The sequence below is a fragment of the Pseudorasbora parva genome, chromosome 9 (genome assembly GCF_024679245.1).
Source record: "Pseudorasbora parva isolate DD20220531a chromosome 9, ASM2467924v1, whole genome shotgun sequence".
Classification (NCBI taxonomy): domain Eukaryota; kingdom Metazoa; phylum Chordata; class Actinopteri; order Cypriniformes; family Gobionidae; genus Pseudorasbora; species Pseudorasbora parva.
In genome coordinates, this window is record NC_090180.1 from 22,477,393 (window position 1) to 22,494,242 (window position 16,850).

Consider the following 16,850-nt stretch of genomic DNA (forward strand, 5'->3'; position numbering starts at 1 on the left):
AGACTGCACTGCACACCAACTTCCTGCCATTGTTCAACAGCTAGTCACACTGTTGAGATGCTGCCCTTTGGTCTTTTTGTATTCTACAGATTTTGGCTAATTAACGATAATATTTAGCAAAGAGCTATAACTGTACTGAAAAGTGCATTGTTTTTAATAAAAGTAACATAGTTTTATTGGTTTTTGGCCAAACGTCAACCTCACTATATCCACTATCTCAACCTATCTCCCTTTATTAAACTGAGCAAAAACACATGAAATAACAATTAATTTTAAGATTTAATCTCCTTTAAACCAGAAGTAAAGCATGATGGGAAGTAGAAATTTGTTGTAACTCATTCTGTAAAGATATTTATGTTGTGTGTACACATTAATATGGGAAATTCAATATACAGTAAGGCTACACAATAAAGGATACAACTTTATGGATATTACATGTAATGTTATTTATGTCTTAATTACTAAATATTGTATGTGTTAAAATATAGCCATACACGGTCAATGCATACATTGCAGTAGCTATATTAAAAAAGGCTTTAGTTTCCTTTATTTCCTTTATATTTCCTTTAATATAGGCAATTTTGCATATAATTGCAGTATATTCCCATATATTTGTTTCGTAATAGTGTTCTACCTATACAAACTATTTGTTAACAGTAATATCAGCAATATTTAATTAAATAATTAAACCTCAAAAATAGCCTTAGTTCTGTCATCACAAACTGCACGTGTCAACGCACCGCGGCCAGGCGGAAATCAATCGCGGGTTCATTGCCTCCTTCTATGATATGATTGCCTCGAAGTGTCGAGCTCCCAGTAAGATTTGTGTTTGTCTTGTCATTCTCAATGCAAATGTTAACTTATTTAATAGCAAGATTTGCTAAAAGATTTGTAAATTGTTTGTTTCTGTAATCATGTCGGTGCCACAGCCTTAGTGTTAGGTATCGTAACGTTAGCCTAATTATGCTGCAAAATCAAGCTCTTCTCTTATATCCAATCCTCTTTCAATTCAAATTCATGACCAGTGTTTTGTTTTCCTCTGTTCTCTGCATATCCACATTCATCAATACATCATGCTTCAGGTCAGAGGTCACTCTTTTTGCGTAAGTAGACACGCACGGTTCACTGCCGGAAGATATTTTAGTCTATGAAGTCAAAAATATGGTTATTTTTCTAATAAAAAAATGCATAGCTTCTCTTCAGAAGGCCTTTATTAAAATATTTTTTTAAATGTCCTGATAATTTACTCACTCCCATGTCATACAAGATGTTCATGTCTTTCTTTCTTCAGTCGAAAAGAAATGATGTTTTTTGAAGAAAATATTCCAGGATTTTTCATCATATAATGGTTTTCAGTTGCAACCAAAATACTGAAGGTCCAAATCAATGCAGTTCCGCCTCTGTGTTTACAAAGCACTCATGTGGAGACTAATACAAATGCCCTTTAGCACACAAAAAAGGTAAAACAACAATATATGATGATTTTGAAGTTGAAAATTGTGTTTTTGCTAAAGGGCGTTTGTATTAGTCTTCACACGAGCGCTTTGTAAACACAAGGGCGGGACTTCTGCTTACGTCTATGTGACCATTTACATGTGATTATGTCATCCTTGGCACCTCGCAGAGCTGAGCAAGTTGAACAATTAAGGTTAAAAAATATATTCATTTTTTTTAAATGATCATTTGACTAGATAAGACCCTATTCCTTATCTGGGATCACGCAGAGGCTATGAAGCCCTTTAAAACTGCATTGATTTTGACCTTCAACATTTTGTTTGCAATTGAAAAGCATTATATGATGAACAATCCTGGAATGTTTTCTTCAAGAAACTTAATTTCTTTTCCACTGAAGAAAGACATGAACATTTTGGATGAGATGGGGGTAAGTAAATTATCAGTCAATTTTCATTTTGGTGTGAACTAATCTGTTAATTATCTTTGATTGATGGTCATTATACTGTGTTCAATGTATTTTGTTGTTGTTTTTTGGCTTTTGTTTTTTTTTTCCTGAGCAAAGTTCAGTTTTCTATCAAGTTAGAATTGTAAATTACTCATGTGGAGTATAATTTGAGTGTTTCATTTTGTGTTGAAATAAAAGTGTTTCCATCACAAATGTGTGTATGCCATTGATTGAAATCATATGTTTAGTATATGCAGAGATGTTGTAATATTGACTGAAATCATGTATGATTATTGTATGTAGTTTATATGTATATTATATAAACTTGAAAAGCTGACACACAGTTTCCCTATTTTCTGTTTTCTGTGTGCTCTTTAGTATGAAATGGGCCAGAAACGGTCTGATTTTATGTATGACATACAGTATTGTTCAAAATAATAGCAGTACAATGTGACTAACCAGAATAATCAAGGTTTTTAGTATATTTTTTATTGCTATGTGGCAAACAAGTTACCAGTAGGTTCAGTAGATTGTCAGAAAACAAACAAGACCCAGCATTCATGATATGCACGCTCTTAAGGCTGTGCAATTGGGCAATTAGTTGAAAGGGGTGTGTTCAAAAAAATAGCAGTGTCTACCTTTGACTGTACAAACTCAAAACTATTTTGTACAAACATTTTTTTTTCTGGGATTTAGCAATCCTGTGAATCACTAAACTAATATTTAGTTGTATGACCACAGTTTTTTAAAACTGCTTGACATCTGTGTGGCATGGAGTCAACCAACTTGTGGCACCTCTCAGCTGTTATTCCACTCCATGATTCTTTAACAACATTCCACAATTCATTCACATTTCTTGGTTTTGCTTCAGAAACAGCATTTTTGATATCACCCCACAAGTTCTCAATTGGATTAAGGTCTGGAGATTGGGCTGGCCACTCCATAACATTAATTTTGTTGGTTTGGAACCAAGACTTTGCCCGTTTACTAGTGTGTTTTGGGTCATTGTCTTGTTGAAACAACCATTTCAAGGGCATGTCCTCTTCAGCATAGGGCAACATGACCTCTTCAAGTATTTTAACATATGCAAACTGATCCATGATCCCTGGTATGCGATAAATAGGCCCAACACCATAGTAGGAGAAACATGCCCATATCATGATGCTTGCACCTCCATGCTTCACTGTCTTCACTGTGTACTGTGGCTTGAATTCAGAGTTTGGGGGTCGTCTCACAAACTGCCTGTGGCCCTTGGACCCAAAAAGAACAATTTTACTCTCATCAGTCCACAAAATGTTCCTCCATTTCTCTTTAGCAGAGGTGGAAAGTAACAAATTACATTTACTCGCGTTACTGTAATTGAGTAGTTTTTCTGTGTACTTCTACTTTTTTAAGTAGTTTTAAAAATCTGTAATTTTACTTTTACTTAAGTACATTTTGATTAAAGTATTGTACTTCGCTACATTTTAAACCACATCCGTTACTGAGAAAAAAAAATCATTAATGCAAAGAGAGGAGGAAAAAGACCGCGATCCGGAAATGACTATTGAATAGAGGGCGCGGGGCGCGGGAGAGAACCTATTTTTTTTACAGTCTATGGAGAGAACATATGCACGCAAATATCAGATGGAGACGAACAAGACAGATGTCAGTGACGCAGACCCAGGTGAAAGCAAAACCCCGTCGTGAACTCCTGGCTAGTATGGAAATACTTTGGATATAGAAAAAAATAATGTGGTGTTGTCCTGGCGGATATCAAATTTGCACAAAATGTGGATGCAAATGAAGAAACACATAGAACATGTTCGGGCACACATCCCTCTGTGCAAATAAAGGTATGTTTATAACTTAGGCCGATTGATTTCTGTGACGCAGAGGGAATCCCGGAATCCAGTCATGAACATTAACTTTACATTATAACGTAGATTTGGTGTAATACACGCAAACTGGTGGATGAACGAAAAACTCGAATGTAGAGCTGTAGGCCTTAGAAATAAATCAAATCGCGACATGGTCTGTGGACAAACATTTGTAACGCTTGTGTCCGGGTGAAAAATGCGGATAGCTCACTTAATATATCTGGAGTGGATGCAAACACGGAGGCGATTGACGTCAAACAGATCGCGCTTTATTTCCCGCTGAACTCTCATCACAAACTCCATTTCCGTCCACAGCATTACTCAATAAAACAAAATAACTGACTGTTAGCAACAGAAAAACAGAGAATAATCCCCACACATGGGAGCTCAAAACTCAGTGCGCACATACACAAGATGCAGAACTCGTTTTCAGGGAGCGCGCGCAGCTCTTAAAGGGGCCACACTATATTTCTACTCGTTACACATTGAATGCTATATGAATATATGATCTGCTTGTTCTCTCTCTGTGAATGAGCTGCTCCGTCTACTACATATGGACTCTATTATTCTTAAACATTTTTACGAATTAATGATAAAAATAAGTTGTTAATCTAATTCATAATAATTTATTGCATTTAGTTTATTAGACATGTTTTATTGAAATTTTGATAAACAAAATAAACAAATGGTTTTAAGTTTGTTATAATAAAGCATTTGTTCAACCAAATAAAAAAAGACCAATCTTCTTCATTCATTTAACATCATTTTAACAAGTGATAATAACCATCATTTAATAATAGGTACAGTAAATGTTTAATTGATGTTTTCTGAGATAGTTGTCATATCGTGAAAATCTCATTCTATCACAACCCTACAGGGGAGTCCCCCACCCCCACTGTTAAAAAAGTAACTAAGCAACTTTTACTCTGAGTAGATTTTAAATGAGCTACTTTTTACTTTTACTTGAGTAAATTTTTAGACCAGTAATTTTACTTGTACTTAAGTAAAATTTCATTGAAGTAACAGTACTTTTACTTGAGTAGAATATTTTGTTACTTTTTCCACCTCTGCTCTTTAGGCCAGTTGATGTGTTCTTTGACAAATTGTAACCTCTTCTGCAAATGCCTTTTTTTTAACAGAGGGACTTTGCGGGGGATTCTTGAAAATAGATTAGCTTCACACAGACGTCTTCTAACTGTCACAGTACTTACAGGTAACTCAAGACTGTCTTTGATCATCCTGGAGGTGATCATTGGCTGAGCCTTTGCCATTCTGGTTATTCTTCTATCCATTTTGATGGTTGTCTTCTGTTTTCTTCCACATCTCTCTGGTTTTGCTCTCCATTTTAAGGCATTGGAGATCATTTTAGCTGAACAGCCTATCATTTTTTGCACCTCTTTATAGGTTTTCCCCTCTCTAATCAACTTTTTAATCAAAGTACACTGTTCTTCTGAACAATGTCTTGAACGACCCATTTTCCTCAGCTTTCAAATGCATGTTCAACAAGTGTTGGCTTCATCCTTAAATAGGGGCCACCTGATTCACGCCTGTTTCTTCACAAAATTGATGACCTCAGTGATTGAATGCCACACTGCTATTTTTTTTTAACACACCCCTTTCAACTAATTCAACTAATTGCCCAATTGCACAGCCTTAAGAGCGTGCATATCATGAATGCTGGGTCTCATTTGTTTTCTGAGAATCTACTGAACCTACTGGTAACTTGTTTGCCACGTAGCAATAAAAAAAATATACGAAAAACCTTGATTATTCTGGTTAGTCACATTGTACTGCTATTATTTTGAACAATACTGTATATGGGACTTACATTAAACATATAAGATAATTCTGACTGATTTAAGTAAGGAAGATATATGGTTACCATATATGAACCATATAGTTTTTTTTTTCTTTTTCATATGGGGTAGTAGATAACTAGGTGTTGGATTGTCCTTAATTTATTAAAAATACGTAAGGTGGCTTTGTCACGTCTCACTCCGCAATGGGAGTGTTGATGTCAGAATACCTTTTGTCCAGCTGCAATGTTTTTGATCCTTTTCTAACTCATCAAACTTGGAACATACTCTGCAAGAATACGACATTTGTTTGTTTTCTCGAGGTGGCAAGAACAAGAACAAAGTTCGTTCTCCAACTCTACTGACCTTACCTTGTATCAGTCTCTTCTCTCTTCTTTCTCTACAAATGTCTCCACTGCTAAAACAACATACTACCACAACAAAATCAACAATTGCTCTGACTCCCGCGCACTCTTTAAAACATTCTCCTGTCTTCTTTGTCCTCCTCCTCCCCCTCCTTCATCAACTCTTACAGCTGATGACTTTGCATCATATTTCACAAACAAAACCGCTCTAATCAGCAACCAGTTCTCCTCACCACAAACTGAGACGCACATCTCAACAACTAACGCAAACACGGTTCCATCCTTCTCTCTGCTCTCTGAGGCAGATATCCTTTTTAATCACCCTACTACCTGTCCACTTGATTCTATACCCACTCACCTCCTTCAGGCCATTTCTTCTTCAATCACTCCTGCACTCACTTACATTGTCAACACTTCTATCCACATGGGAACCTTTCCCACAGCATTTAAGCAGGCTCGGGTAACCCGACTGCTTAAGAAACCCTCTCTGAATCCAGCACTTTTAGAAAACTACCGACCGGTATCCCTTCTGCCTTTCATTGCAAAGACCCTTGAGCGAGTTGTGTTCAATCAACTCTCTATGTTTCTTGAACAGAACAACCTCCTGGACAACAACCAATCCGGCTTCAAAAGCGGCCACTCGACTGAGACTGCCTTGTTCTCGGCAACTGAGGCACTGAGACTGGCAAAGCAGCTTCCAAATCCTCAGTGCTCATCCTGCTGGAACTGTCTGCTGCTTTTGACACACACTGCATGAAAAGTGGGATTTTCGTCAGTAAGCGGCACTGTAGATTGTCGTGGAAGATCAGGTTTACGACTGCACACGGCAGTTTGCAGGCGACACCGAAAACTGCCGTGAATTGTCAGAAATTGACGTGGGCCTTGCTTGGCAGTTGTGAATCATTTTTTGATTCACAACCATTTCAATCATTTGAATCATTTTACTTTATTTAGAAGATTTAAAACCCTTTCAAACTTTCAAATGCAGAATGACCCCCCAAATCTTGTATAACAGCTGGAATGTGCAGGTGGGCAAGGGGTGGGCAATATAATAGATTATAATAGAATATAATAGGCTAATATGAGAAAGGTAATATGACAGGCTTTGAGTTATTTTAGTTAGGATATATATATATATATATATATATATATATATATATATATATATATATATATATATATATATATATATATATATATATATATATATATATATATATATATAATAAAATAAAATACCCTAAGCAAATTACAAAAGCAATAGTTATTAAAAATAAAATAAAATTTCAGATACTAATACATATTTATTTTATATACATTTATTTAACATCTGTAGTCGTTTGATTAATATTAATGACAGGTATTTAATTGGGCTGCTGAATGCATGGATGTAATATTTGTGACACATATCCAGTTATTACCCACCTGTTTACGTACACTTAAGCCATAACCAACTTTGTTCATGCGATGGAAATTTTGATGAATATATATATTGTTAGCATCTTAATTTAATCTTTGTTTTATTATTTTATTAGTTCATTAACTAATTGTTATTGCTTCACTCTGCTTCTTAGCAAGGCTTTCCTCCTCTTCAGTCACATACTCATCCTATGGAAATATTAAGTACACATTTAAAACTCACGCAATGCCCATACTCATCACCTCAAACGGCCATACTTAGCGCATGAATATGTCCATTTTAGAGTGAAAAGACCATCATTATTATGGCTATTTGAGTATGAAAAGACCACCATTAATATGGCCATTTAAGTTTGAAAAGATTTTAAAACTGAAGTTTTATAGGCACACTGTGCTTTATTTCATAAACATGCGAGCTGAGTTCTTCCATCATGCCCATGACCTCACATGTGATTGGAGGAGCCCGACGTGCCTTCTAGCCCCCGTCCAATCACGTGTGAGGGAATGGGCATGACGACTTATACAGCAGTACTTGCAAGACGAGCATAAACAGACATTTTCACTCCTGTACTCAAACCCTTTCCTCCATTCCCTGTGTTTTTGCTACTTTGCTGTTTTGTGATCTACAATGGCTGGACGGCGTCTCCCCTTCAACTCCTCTGCATGGACGCGATCAACCCCTTTCAGCCAATCCGCAGACCGGCGGGAAGAAACAGCTGAATGCTATCATTGGGCTATCTCGTCAGCTTGCTCAGTTTGCTGCCGATTTTAACGAGCAGTTCACTTTAGTAATCTCCAGGTTGCTGTCCATAGACGATAGGTTGCTTGCTTTGGAGTCGAAAAACTGTGTGGAAGATACTAACTTTAAGAAGAGAAGACGAGTGCACAATCCTAAGATTGCGGTAAGACTGTTATCTAAGCTAAAGTAACCTAAAGCAAAGCTTTTTAAGTAGCACAAGCTAAAATTAGCCTTGTAAAAGAACAAATGTAAGTTGCTTTATAAAAGTGTTTTCTTTTTCTGGTCATTTTACAGGAAGCAGTACGCCGTCTTCACAACTTCGTCATAACACTCATTTAATTGTTTTCCAGCTGCATGTAAGACATAGAGACCATCCCATATGAAAAAAGCCTATATGGTTCATATATGCGACCATATATGTTCCTTACTTAAATCAGTCAGAATTATCTTATATGTTTAATGTAAGTCCCATATATGTCATACACAAAATCAGACCGTTTATGGCCCATTTCATACTAAAAAACACACAGAAAACTTTTGGGTCATGTATGAATCCTGCAAAAATCTTATATGAGTTTTACATGTAAACTGTATGCAATGGTATATGGTATTAGTAGAAAATACATGATATTCATATACAAATCATATAAAGTTCTTATACTGAATCATATGCTAGTCATATAGGATTTATTTATATTTTGTGTCATTTGTTTATATGGTTTTTATACAGATTTCATATTTTTTTAATAGGGAAATGGTGTGTTAGCTCTTCAAGTTTATATAATATACATATAAACTACATATAATAATCATACATGATTTCAGTCAATATTACATCTCTGCATATACTAACCATATATGATTTCAATCAATGACATACACAAATTTGTGATGGAAACACTTTTATTTCAACACAAAATAAAATAATCAAATTATACTCCACATGAGTAATTTACAATTCCAACTTGATAGCAAACTGAACTTTGCTCAGGAAAAAAACAAAACCCAAAAAACAACAACAAAATACACTGAACACAGTGTCATGGCCATCAATTAAAGATAATGAACGGATTAGTTCACCCCAAAATGAAAATTGACTGATCATTTACTCACCCCCATCTCATCCAAGATGTTCATGTCTTTATTTCTTCAGTGGAAAAGAAATTACGTTTCTTGAAGAAAACATTCCAGGATTGTTCATCATATAATGCTTTTCAGTTGCAACCAAAATGTTGAAGGTCCAGATCAACGCCGTTTCAAAGGGCTTCATAGCCTCTGCGTGATCCCGGATGAGGAACAGGGTCTTATCTAGTCAAACGATCTGTCATTTAAAAAAATGAATATACTTTTCAACCTTAATTGTTCAACTTGCTCAGCTCTGCGAGGTGCCAAGGATGACGTAATCACGTGGAAATGGTCACATAGACGTAAGCAGAAGTCCCGCCCTCGTGTTTACAGAGCGCTCATGTGAAGACTAATACAAACGCCCTTTAGCAAAAACACTCAATTTTCAACTTCAAAATCATCCAGTATCGTTGTTTTATATTATTTTTTTTGGCTAGAGGGCATTTGTATTAGTCTTCACATGAGTGCTTTGTAAACACGGAGGTGGAACTGCATTGATTTGGACCTTCAGTATTTTGGTTGCAACTAAAAACCATTATATGATGAAAAATCCTGGAATATTTTGTTCAAAAAACTGAATTTCTTTTCGACTGAAGAAAGAAAGACATGAACATCTTGGATGACATGGGGGTGAGTAAATTATCAGGACATTTTAAAAAATCTTTTAATGAAGGCCTTCTGAAGAGAAGCTATGCATTTTTTATTAAAAAAATATCCATATTTTTGACTTTAGACTAAAATATCTATCTTCTGGCAGTCAACTGTGCGTGTCTACTTAGGCCAAAAAAGTGACCTCTGACCCGAAGCATGATGTATTGATGAATGCGGATATGCAGAGAATAGAGGAAAACAAAACACTGGTCACGAATTTGAATTTAAAGAGGATCCGATAAAAGAGAAGCGCTTGATTTTGTTGCCCAGAGAGACGTTGAAGCTTACGCTACTCCTACATCGCATCACTCAGGTCACTCTCTGGTCGCAAGTCGTCTGCCATGAGCTGGTTATTTTAGTCAATAAGGTTATAAATATGGATATCTATATCAGTATCTATATCAATTACTATATTAACTTATTTCACATAGTAATTATAGTACACATATTAAAGCTTTATTTGTTGTGTTCTGAAAATAAATGAACGTCTCATGGGTTTGGAACGACATGAGGGTCATTTTAACAACATGCATTTTTGGGTGAACTAAACGTGTTAGTTAATACATTACAATAGTCTCATTTGTTAACATTAGTTCAAGTCTTACAACTCACATTACATAAACGTCTTCAACACTTCCCATTCAGAACTGAACCAGTCCTCATGGGATGAACCAGTCTGTGGCTGAACCTGTTCTTCTTGCGTGGTCTTCAAATGTTTTCATGAAGATCTTTCTGTGGAAGAAAAAGAAAATCTTCTTGACCACCCCATACATGAATATTAGAAACACGTTTCATTATAATGTTTTTTCCAGTATAACAATATATTCTTATACAGTTACTTACTTTCTATTACAAAATTGTAATATTGTACATCATTTAGATTCATATATGTTGCAGTTACATGAATGCAAATTATAGAAGTTTATATTTTAGCTATATTTTAACTACATTAGAGCAATTTGCAAACTCAAGTTCACTAAAACATTAACTCTTTTAAAGTGAATTGGCACAAAATAGACTATTAATGATGACAAAAGGAACATACCGGTAAACAAATCACATTACATTTATTCTAACCTTTGCGTTTTGTCAGTGTCACACAGCTTTCACTGTCACACACAATCGTTGTATAACGTTATCTATGCAAACCATGAGCTTTAGGGTTTAACTTAGTTACCAAATTACACAGTTAAACAACTAGAATAGTTGTTTTTTTACATTTGATCATTTAGCAGACGCTTTTATTCAAAGGGACTAACAAATGAGGAGACCATCATATAGTTTAATAACTTTAGTACAAATATAAGCATTTTTCACTTGTTTTTGCAGATTAAATACTTGTAATTTAATTTTTGCACGTGCGCGCAGCATAATTAGGCTATATGCGCATATATGAAACATATATGCAGTTTATATGTACATATATGCTTCATATATGCACATATATGTCAATATGTATGCTGCATATATGCACATATATGTCAATATGTATGCTGCATATATGCACATATATAATATGTATGCTGCATATATGTACATATATGATAATATGTATGCTGCATATATGCACATATATATTCCACATATAGGTAAAATTGAGGTGCATATATGTGCATATCAGGCCATATAGGTCTCCTGTATTGCTTCTTTATATCCACATATAAGCCATATATACAAGATATGTCTCAGCTCATGGCAGGATCCGGTCATAGCTCAATGTAATTTTACAGGTTATGGTCTGTATTATTTGTTTTGTTTTTTGTTTTTACAGAATTTTCCTGTTTTTTCATTGTACAAGAAATGCCTGGTGTTTTACAGATATTCGCTGTAATTTAAATTTCGACTATTAAATTTACAGGAATTGCTTGTATTCTGGTAGCCTATTACATCTGTTTTTTTTTTTTTAAGATGGATTTTTACAGAATAATATGTAATTTTAGCCTACATAAAAGTGTGATTAATATTTTACAGATTTTTTTCTGTAAAATTAGAAAAAAGTAAACAAATGTTTAACTACAGAAATCAGCAGTCATTCAACATGTTTTACTTACCATTTAAGATAATGTGTTGGTTAGTGAGTTGTTTTAGGCTAAATAATAGTATTTGTACATTAGGCCTATACATATTAGTCTAACTATAAATTGGATTGTAACTACTAATCTTTTAACCTTTAACCTTGCAAACAAAAAAAAGAAGCTAATTTTGATAATTTTTTGCACTGACTAATTCTCCCCTAAATTTCCTAACCACATCTATTCATGTACATTTGATGGGTTTCCAAATCCAGTTGCAAATGCAGCTGTGTGTGTGTGTGTGTGTGTGTGCGTGTGCTTGCATGCGCGCGCGCGTGACGCAGTTTCAAATTTGCTGCCGGTTAATTTTCCGTTAGTCACGCCCACAACAGTTTGCGGAGAGGTAACGTTACAGTGATGTTAGAGCGGGTGATTTGATTTTATATTAGGCTAAGCTACACTCGTGAAGTGAGTCGTGAGATTAACTGGATTTGAGCAGCCGTGAGCAGGATCTCGGAACTATGTGAGGAAAAATAACGCGCCATTTCAGCGAGAATGTCTCGGCAACTACAGCGACTTTTGACAAGCAGCGGCCATCATATCAACCGATCACTGGGCTGAGGTAAGAGTCTCATTCTATGATATTTATATCGTGTGGCTGCACATTGATGTTGTTGGTTGTTTTAAAGCGGTTGTTAACATTTCTAATCGTTGTTCAGTCACATAACTGGCGTTGAGAGTAAAACACTGAAAATTATAGCAGTTCAGGCCTCTTTCAATTTTCCATCTGTTTAACCAAGAAAGATTAACTTAGCTATTCATAAAGTTTGAAAGGTTGTATGTGGTAGTTATGTTACCGTCATTATATCTTTTGAAACAATGAACTAACGTTATCGATTAACTATAGACCTATATATATATATATATATATATATATATATATATATATATATATATATATATATATATATATATATAGCTCTGGAAAAATGAAAATATATTATATTATCATCGATCCAGATGATTGGACAGTTACGTTACACCCCTAGAGAGTTATATGATGCAGCTAACGTTAAGTCAAAGTAATATAATTTTACTTTAATTATAAATACTGTAAATTTAGCTCAGCTTCCAGATCACATTAGGTTGAGGTTTTTGGTCTCAGTAAAACATGCTGGCATGTTTTAATTCATGTAATAGTCCTATTTTTTTATTTGTATTATTTTTTTATGCTTTTTTGTGTGATTTCAGGTCCTGTGGAAAGACTGGAGGTCTACAGCAGGTGAGCATTGCAGGTGTGGAATAAGGGCACTGTTCTTCTCATTCAACAAATTCTTTGTTTGCATCTTATCATGCAGCTGTTTTGAATAGTATTTTGTTATAATTGCAACTAGAATAATTCAGAAACATGGCTTTTCCTATCACTGCTATCCTGACACAGCTCTCTACCCTTCATTCCAGCGGATGATCAGCCGTAGCTGCTCGCATCTCAGCCTGCTTGATGGAAATTTCCGACCTTCACCTGGATGACCTTTACCTTCAACTCAACCTCGCCAAGACGGAAGTGCTCGTGGTTTCAGCCAGCCCTACCTTTGTGTTATAACTGATCAGTTAATCTTCACAGACCACATTGCTAGAACTGCCCGATCTTTAGATTTTCCTTGTACAGCATTGGGATGATCAGGCCATTCCTATCGAAACATGCTACACAACTCATCCAAGCTCATGTTCCAGCCACTGGCATCAGTGTTTGCTGATGCACTGTGAAGACTTGCGCTGTGAAGGCAAATGGCGCATTGTGGTGCCATCCCAAAGAGGCACAAAATCACTTTCACAGACCTTTATCTGGACTGTTCCATGCTGGTGGACTAACCTGACTAACTCCAGCCATTTTCAGGAGACCACTAAAGATGCATTCTTTTGTGAACACATGACCCATAAAACTAGCTCTTTTCTGTTTAACAAAACTGCTAGACTAACTAAAAATTGTCACTGCACTTATTGCTGCTTCCATACTCTTCATTTGTAAGTTGCTTTGGATAAAATTTAATTGTACATGTATAAAATAATAACTGCAATGTGACAGTATAAAAGAAAGATAATTGTCTTTTAATGTAGATATTTTTGCATATTCTAAATTATATACTAAGCTTGTATTTCCTACAACTGAAGTAACTTGACATATGTGTTATGTAAAATGACTAATAATGTAAATGTGCAGTTTCTGTACAATATTTTGTAAATTTAACAGAAATTGGCTGTAAAGGTTGCTATTTATGTACAAGTAGGCCTACTTAATTTAGAGGTTGAAGTTGTGAGTGGTTCTGTTCAAATAAATATTAATACTGTAAATATGCAAACATGTTTTTGAATTGATGTGCTTACTGCATTTTTATAAATAATATCTTAGTTATTGTACATAGAAAACATATATTTTAAAAGTAAATTACTGTAGATGGACAGCAGGTTTGTAAAATAAATTTGATTGAAAATTTAATGTTTTATGTGTAATTTAACATAATTGATCCGTTTTTCCACAGTTTAATAAATTATAATTAACATTAATATACTGTAATTCATTTTTTTACAGTGTAGGTGAACATATAGGTGCATATATGCACACATATGTGCATATATGTACATATATGTGCATATATGTACATATATGTACATATAATATAGGAAAACGGCCAATTTTATATATGTCACATATATTAAAAACCTATATCAAATCCTATATTAAAACATATATGTTTATATAGGTTCTTTCCATGTGGGCTAACACTAAGGCTGTGGCACCGACATGATAACAGAAACGAACAATTTACAAATCTTTTAGCAAATCTTGCCATTAAATAAGTTAACATTTGCATTGAGAACGACATGACAAACACAAATCTTACCTGGAGCTCGACACTTCGCGGTCCCGCTGGGAGGCAATCATATCACGGGGACAACAAGAACCCGCGATTGATTTCCGCCTGGCCGCGGCGCGTTGACGCATGCGCAGTTTGCGATGACAGAACTAAGGCTATTTTTGTTACAGAAATCTTCATCGTCTAAGCCTAACGCTTAGAGTGAGTGTTTAATTATTATTTTTTTTAATATTGTTGATATTGCTGTTAACAAATAGTTTGTATGGGTAGAACATTACGAAACAAATATATGGGAATATACTGCAATTATATGCAAAATAGCCTATATTAAAGGAAATATAAAGGAATAAAGGAAACTAAAGCCTTTTTTAATATAGCTACGGCAATGTATGCATATTGACTTTATTTATAAAATATGGCTATATTTTAACACATACAATATTTAGTAATTAAGATATAAATAGTATTACATGTAATATCCATTAAGTAGTATCCTTTATATTGTGTGGCCTTACTGTATAATGAATTTCCCATATAATGCATGTACACACATAAACACTTTTACAGAATGAGTTACAACAAATTTCTACTTCCCATCATGCTTTACTTCTGATTTAAAGGAGGTTAAATGTTAAAATTAATTGTTATTTCATGTGTTTTGCTCAATTTAAAAAAACTGTAAAACTGTTACTTTTATTAACAATAATGTCGGTGCACTTTTCAGCAGTTACAGCTCTTTGCTTAATATGTAGGAACATGCCAGTGTGCTTGACTTGTGTTATTGTTAACTGTATGTGTGTGTGTATATATATATATATATATATATATATATATATATATATATATATATATATATATATATATATATATATATATAACCCTTTGTAATTGTTAACATTTTCATAAGTAACTGTAATATAATAGCACTTTCTCAGTAACGGACTACAGTTCCTTTTATTTTGTAATATATATTATTTTGTTCAATATATTTTTGGGTATATCATCACATGCACATCAAATAAAATGACATACATTATGATATATAAGTAAATATATTGTCACATAATTTTCTAATTGAAAGCAGCAATTCCTCATGTATTATTAAATATTGTAATATATTTATCCTGTATATTTTTAATATGCAGTTAAATAATTTAATATATTTATCATTCACATATATAAGGAAATATTTTCTTTGTGTTAGGGTTACCCATTTTTATTCGTTTTACTTGCTAATTAATTTACTAAAGTAAAATCTCACTGATTTGCAGGGGTTGTATTTAACACAATCCAGCATATATTTTTTTTACAGTGTAGGACATATATGACTGAAAATACATGAATATTGTACAATTTGTATATGTGGTTTTTGCAGCATATATGATCCTTATAGTTTTCTGTTGGAACATATAAGAATCACATATGTTTTTAGCAAGACTTTTCCATATGGGATAGCAGGAGCTTCAGGTACAAACATCCAGTTCTTGCGTCGCAAGCAGAAGCTGTGAAGAGTTCAGCTCGGAGTCGATTGAGAAGATAGAGGGTAAGATTTATTAGATTAGATCCGTTTTTGGTCAGTGTGACTATTTTTCAGGTGCATTTTACGCAGTACATCGCGCAATACTGACTGTTTTTGTTGTTTTTACAGCTGCTACAAGCAAGAAAGAGTGTGTTAGCTGAGAATATGAGGTGGGCCTTTGGAAGTGCGCTACCATAGACCTGATGTCTGATGAGGAAGACGGCATCGTTCGCGCGGTGTCTGGATGGACTGTTTGACCAGCCAGGAGCTCGCCGAGCTCTGTGCCACGCTGCAATCGAGATTAGAGGCGATTCCAAAGTACAGGGCAACGCACGACAGACGACTGAAAAATGGACTGAAATCAGACAGAATGGCGCTAGTTACCTACAGCTCTGAAGAGGAAAACAGAGACTTCATGGTGCTGTAGGATTTTGGGCTTCTCGTGAGCTTCCTATTGTTGTGTGGGCAGATCTCAAACGTTTTGCATTTGGTTGTGTGTTTGTGTTTGTTCTAATAAAGCTCTTTCTTTGAATAAACTGCATGTCCCTGGCATATTTTCCTTTCCTCAATAAATGAATGTCCTTGATGG

At 34.8% G+C, this 16,850-nt stretch overlaps 1 long non-coding RNA gene across 1 annotated transcript; it reads left to right on the top strand.

Moving 5' to 3' along the window:
• The first annotated feature begins 11,910 nt into the window (after positions 1 to 11,910).
• LOC137089599 (uncharacterized) lies at positions 11,911 to 14,409 on the top strand. Its single transcript, XR_010907722.1, has 3 exons — positions 11,911 to 12,488; positions 13,118 to 13,161; positions 13,328 to 14,409. It is a non-coding gene; the product is annotated as an uncharacterized lncRNA (long non-coding RNA).
• Positions 14,410 to 16,850: the final 2,441 nt, after the last annotated feature.